Genomic DNA, 6,979 nt, shown 5'->3' on the forward strand with positions numbered 1-6,979 from the left:
GCAATGGTGAAATTTAAAAATAAATAAAAAAATATCGGCATATACTATAATTATTATAGGTTTCTCTACGACTCAAGAAAAATATTACTACATGTAGAAGTTACTATCTCAAAAAAGAGTCAAAACATTTTCAATTGTGTGTTAAGCCGATCCTTTAAAGACCAATCTTAAGCGATTTACTTGCATCCCACTGTATGAATGGTCTGCGTTCACAATTTTGCATGACGATAATACATATTGTTTCACGTTTCTCGCTATCTTGTTGATCTTCCCGTAAATTTCGTGCTGTGTGATTGACCCTTCGTAGTTTGTCGTCCTATTGATCAAATCATCAGTCTTTCTGAAGTCGTGAATTTCACATTGACGACCGTGTATAATTTACATGACCGATTCAAACATGGGTGCCGTTTTTCATTACAATTTAACTCACATGAAAGACAACTCCTAAGTAAACCTTAATACTTCCCTTTGGCATTCCAAAGTTGGACTACAGACTTCACTATTGAATATTGAATTGCAGTCCAAACGAAAGTTCTCTATTCATACATTACAACCAACATCATCCCATCCTCATCAGTCAACATTAATGTGTGGTGTGATGTCATCAGTCATCAATAGTGTGGTGATACATGACCTACAGCTTCAGAATTCCGAAGTTAATCTTTAAAAAAAAAACCAATATATAACTGTAATAAATAAATATGGATCTCGCTAACATGCAAAATTCCTTACTGGTGCTTTGTAATTTGTAACTTATAGGATATTCTTGTCAGGTTGATATACCACATCTTCAGAGATGTCGTATACATGTATACTATTTCTACACATAAATATCGAATACAGGTGATGATGGAATACTGCTAGATGATTATGGGAAGCTGAAGATGGAAAAACTGAAGTCATCCCGTTTGTCATAAAATTCAGTTTTGCTGCCGTTAACATCAATATCTAAATACGAAGCACATTTGGAAGACACAGTGGTGTCTTTTTTTCAAGTTCACTTTGAGATATCAGATATCTAAGATCATTAAGCTTGCACTTGATTTTCTGTATATTTGTTCCCGGCTATGACATCATTCTAATATCAAGGGAAAAGGTCTTGAAATATTCTGGTTGGGGAACTCATCTTTTGGCAAGGTGTGTGGTTTGGTACATCTCGTGACAATAGAGACGCGTCCGTGTCGTGATATTAAGTTGTACTATTATTAGAGCATTTTGGCCCTCTACTTTTAACCTCAGACAGTATATATATATGACATAATTTTTTAACGCTAACAAGTTGTCGAATTCTTTCCACAGACCAACAACAAAGTTTCCATCATGAAAGTCGTCTTAATTCTCGCTATCGTGATCGTTGCAGGTATGAAGTTTCATTCATTGTTATTCTCTCAAATTTCAACAACAAATCTTTCAAATGCACAGGTGCCTTCAAATCTCATAGATATTTTGGCTATTAAAACTCTTCCTCAGTCAAAAAGGTTTGATTTCTTATGCAGTGTTCAAGCCTCTGTACGTAACAGGTATCATCTTTTCCTGAATAAACTCCTGTCAATCGCCTTCACTCTCACACTATATCTATGCAATAAAAATCTTATTTTGAAAACACAACTGTTGTATCCTTGTTTACACCCAACATTCGGTCAACAGTCAACTCCTCCTAGACACCTGATCCCAGGTGTGTCAAGGGGTTTGTGTTTGCCGTTCTCTTGATTTTGTATCTTTTCTAGGATTTATGAGAGCGGTCACTGTTTGTTATCCTCATTTATTTATTTATGTCTTAGTACACCTAAAATTATCGTTCTATTTCCGAAAAATCTAGGCGTTATTTTGATCTAATTTTCATCAATTAGAAGCTAAAGTATTATTTTGCGTTGAGTCGATTGACAGACAAAGATAAAATAATTCATGTAAAACTGGGCTGCGGAAAGACACACCACTGAATTCTAATTTGTTCTTTAAAACATCCGTAAACGGAACTTGTGAATTATCATACAAAATTTCACAATATCACCCTTTACTTTAAATAATTTTGTTAATCTTATTGAGCGAGTTCCATTAGTCAATACCTAGACTTTTTCAATTAAACATCTTAGTTCTATTGAAAGATGATCAGGTACATAGGAGTAAGCATCCACTGTCGACTGGTCTCACCCGCCGTGAGCCCTAGGTATATCTCTTGTTCAGATAAACGGAATAATCCGGAGTTGAGTTAGTGTTAAACATAGTATGCAAAGAACAGCCCGACAATTGGTATCAAACATGTCAGATAGCATTTGACCAAATGACAGATCGTTTTCAAAATCCACATCATTACAAAATGATGATTTTTAATTGATTGTCTACAACAACTTATTTTACAATTCTTCATTCGTATTTGGTACTGAGACATCCACATCGCATCAGACAGACATCTTCATACTAACTTCTAGTATACCACATGTTTTGGGGTGGTGTTGTTTTGTTACTGTGTTTTGTTTTTTTATATTCTGTTTAGTGTTTCTATTGTTTTCGTTTTGTTTTCGTTGTTTGATTTTTGATCTGGATGGGACGATCAGTATTTCTGAGTGAGAGAATTGTTAGCAATTTGGAGGAGTAAGTACTTTTGCATTCATTGATTCGCAACTGATTACTTAATCACTAAATGACCTACATTAAATGCCTGTTTGCTCTTCCTGTATTTAGTATATGCCGAGGTCTGTACAACTGGTCCTAGAGACTGCTCACTAACGATGTGTCCCACGGGGGCGGAGCTTCACTGTGTGGACAGTCTGTGCACGTGTACTACACCAGCCATAGGAAGCGGTGAACACATATTACTAATCTCCTTAATGATAGAGATTTATATTTCCATTATCTTTCCCTCTGATTTCTATAGAATTTCTAATGATAGCCATTTCCTCATGGATGCGTTGTACTTCAAAACAATATGCATATGAATACAGATATATATAATACATGGATTTGAGCTTGAAATTTCAGCATAAATGAAAGTAGAATATAAGAAATTTGAAAATATCTGATGGTATGAACTGCAACACTTCACGCCGTCAATTTTTTTTTTTACAGGAAGCGCTAAGCGCCGGAATACTTTTCATGAAGCTCTGATGATCTTCGTGACGCACACCGGCCTGAAGCGTCGCTGTTCATACCCTAATGTGTTCCCCAAAAAAGTAAATTTAATGATTTAGATCAAACTATTGAGATGTTTCATGATTTCCTCCATTTTACAGGAGCCTGCAGCACGGGACCTGATTGTCATGAGAGGTGCCCGCAGGGACGACCCCATTGTATCGATGGTCATTGTAGATGTGGACATCAATAAATGATTATTCTTAAAACTTGTTTTTCCTTTTAGATAAATCTCTTCTTATCTTGAAATCAACATTAAAATCAACATTAGAATATTCTCATATCAATATGTATCATACTTCCTCAATAAAATACAGAACACATTGAAATTCGCTGAGTATTTTTCTTTACAAGTTTATACATGTTGATTTAACACCGAAGCAATTTTGTAAACGAAACTGGAATGAAATGCAAACAGCAGCGATCATTTGTTGTCATAAATTCTTCGCATTGGTAACTTCAATCAGTAAATATCTACTGAGCGTACATGTCTTTACCTATTGATCACTTTACATTGGCGAATACCTAATCAACTTGAATGTTTAGCTGATTTCACTTTAATTAGTGAATGTCTACTAAACAAGTTTGAGTTTGGCTATTGGTAATTTTCATTAGCAAATGTCTTTTGAACGTATATGTGTTTAGCTATTGTTCATTTCAATTAGTTAACATGGCTCACCTCATCACAGGTATACTTATACAGGTGGTGCTGAGGTTCAAATCACGTCGATATACAAGTCATAACGCTCACCTGATTCGCACTGGTATATTTAAGAAATGAACATCACTTTTGAGCTGTTCATGGTCAGTATGAACGGATTTGGATTTGAGGCAAATTCTGTGAATCGCGCTAGCGATTTACAGAGAATTTGCCTCAAATCCAAATCCGTTCATATTGACCATGAACAGCTCAAAAGTGATGTTCATTTCTTATATTTATATTCATTTACTAAAATATCGTTTGTTTACATTACTTCTATTTTGTTGCATAAAACGAACTCCTAGCCTCTGTCACAGTAGTTATTGTGACGTACGTCAACACATAGACATGACGTCACATTTGGTCTCACCCTGCCTTTTATCAACACTGCAAGGTGCACTGTATTTTGGAGGTAGGAGACCGCAAGAATGGGATGATAATCCACGTAAGTTTACAATCTTAATCCAAAGGTGTGACTTGCGAGATCTTTGTAACAGATGTTCTATTTTTTTTTAACCATTACGCTCTCTCAGTCGCGTGCTTTAAGCTAGTTCATAATCCGTTCATAGTCAATGTGAAGGGATTGTGTCGCGTGCTGAAATTGGTTGGTTCATAGAGGAAAATGCGATTTGTAATATAAATATAAAACGGTAAACGTCGTAGACCCAGCTGGTGCTATACTATTTTTTGTTGTGTGATCCAAAAAGAATCTACTTACACTAGATAAGGATTTCTACTTAGTTCTATTAAATGGTAGTCCTGTTATTGCGAATAGGAAGATTTCTAAAACATACTGACTAACTGTCTGATTGAACGACCAACAGATATACGCAGAGCAATAGATGATGGGGGCATGAAATGAGCATCACATGGGTAACTCAATTTAAAAACACATGATATGAAAATGAAAATTATCTCCAACAAGTTCCCACATCTGATAAGAAAGTGTGAATGCCTCCTTCCTCCCCGCATCTATATTTCACTGTCATCCTAAACCGCTGCGGTGGTCTAGATGTATACCGATCGCCCCGCATGCGGAAGCTCGAGGTTCGAATCCCGGCCTCGACAGACGTAAGTCATTAAAACAGGGAGTGATAGTCCAATCCCCAAACGCTCATTATCATGTATACTTGTAAATACCGCGGGTCTTTGGAGATTACCTTTAAAACGGATGTCCCGTATCACAGCAGGTGTGGAACGCTAAATAACCCTCACTGTTCACTAGCCGTAAGTACCGAGCATACGCCGAAATTTGAAGCCCTTCACTGGTACTGGTGACATCTCCATGTGATTGAAAAATTCTCGAGAGGAGCGTTAAACAATATACAATCAATCAATAAAAATAATACTAAAACTGAGTTGTTGTTTTTTTTTAAATTACAGACTAAATGCAAGTTTAAAAAGATATGTTTTCAGGGTGTTTTTTTTAAAAAAAACACCAGCTAATGAACCTTCGACACGAAGATCCAGTGGGAGACGGTTTCATGTATACAGGTAAACTTGCAACATATGTTTAACATATGATTGGATATTCATATGCTGCAATTTCACCAGTGTAAATTGTCTCATAGACCCTTTGAAAAATGTTTCAATGAATGAAAATCAAATACATCTTATATATTCAGCTTATTAATTCTAATTTTGTATCATTTAAATATGATACATGTATCAATATGGCATTTAAACAAGCTGGAAAAAAGGAATCCAGTTACTACATGTGGTAATTCAGAATGTGTATAAGTAATAATTATGGTATATCTATTTCGGTGTATTTTGATTTATTTGGAAGAAGGGCGGTGACGAGTAGGAGATAGCCGAATTAAATATTTAATAACTTTGAGTTGTACTTGTATCATGACCAGTTAGAAATAAAATATCTGGATATGGCTTGATTTTTTTTAATTGTTCCAATGAAAAGGAAAAGTTTTTTCCAGGTGATTGCTCGTGTATTTTCTTCTTCCCGCCAAGCATGTTCATCGCGCACTTTCACCCGACTGTTGATGGGAATGGATGTGCATAATGTCTCTGATCAGAGCATCTCACCTATAAGCATTGGCGATTTACACGATACGGGTCTACAGTTTTTATTCAATGATGATCATGAGGATTTAATCACAAGCATGTGATGAAATTGAAATGAATTACGCATTTCGTGAACTTGGAAATGATAAAATGGATATCGACACAGTCGCGAGAGCCTAGATCTCGGGAATTTTGATTTGAACTTTAATTTAAATGAGGAATGTGTTGAAATTGTCAGGTGGTGTTCAATGATTTATTTACACAGCACACTTTTAAAAAATATGCAAATGATGGTTCCGCCCACTGGTGCATCTCCAGTTATATTCACTTTTTATAAAAGGAAAAACACCACAAACATCATACAAATCTTAGATATATCAAAGTTTGTCCCATAACTGATTTTGACTTCTGTATGTATAAACTGATGACTTAAGAAGTGCAGTTAAATCAACTACGGCACAAAGCTTAATATGCAGATACTCGTATGACAGTAATACCCGGGATCTCGGTGTACTTTTACGCCGAGTTATGGCAGTGAGAGGATGTATGCAATGGGGAATAACTCCTTCACACTTTACTGTAATGCGCGCGGAACTGCATTCAATGTCCTTATATCTGTACTTTCTCAAGAACAAGACGGGCTGGAAAACGTCATTTCCTATAACAGCAAGACGTTCAGTGCAACTGTTATATTCTATGTAAAGTGACCACTACAATCTATGTAAAATGACCACTACATTCTATGTAAATTAACCGGTACATTCTATGTAAAATGACCACTCTAGTGTTGGTAAAGTGACCACTACATTCTACGTAAAGTGACCACTATATTCTATGTAAAGTGACCACTATATTCTATGTAAAGTGACCACTATATTCTATGTAAAGTGACCACTACATTCTATGTAAAGTTACCATTGCATTCTACATTAAGTGGTCACTCTATTATATGTAAAATGACCGCTCCCTTCTATGTAAAATGACCAATATATTCTATGTAAAGTGACCATTATATTCTATGTAAAGTAACAGCTATATTCTATGTAAAGTGGCCGCTATATTCTATAAAGTGACCACTACATTCCATGTAAAGTGACCACCAGATTCTTTGTAAATTGACCACTATAT

At 35.7% G+C, this 6,979-nt stretch overlaps 1 long non-coding RNA gene across 1 annotated transcript; it reads left to right on the forward strand.

The window, feature by feature from the left end:
- The first annotated feature begins 1,272 nt into the window (after positions 1-1,272).
- On the forward strand, positions 1,273-3,385 carry LOC130052211 (uncharacterized). The gene is made up of 3 exons (XR_008800595.1): positions 1,273-1,360; positions 2,683-2,802; positions 3,231-3,385. It is a non-coding gene; the product is annotated as an uncharacterized LOC130052211 (long non-coding RNA).
- The last annotated feature ends 3,594 nt before the right edge of the window (positions 3,386-6,979 follow it).

The sequence above is a fragment of the Ostrea edulis genome, chromosome 2 (genome assembly GCF_947568905.1).
Source record: "Ostrea edulis chromosome 2, xbOstEdul1.1, whole genome shotgun sequence".
In the NCBI taxonomy this organism is placed as follows: Eukaryota; Metazoa; Mollusca; class Bivalvia; order Ostreida; family Ostreidae; genus Ostrea; species Ostrea edulis.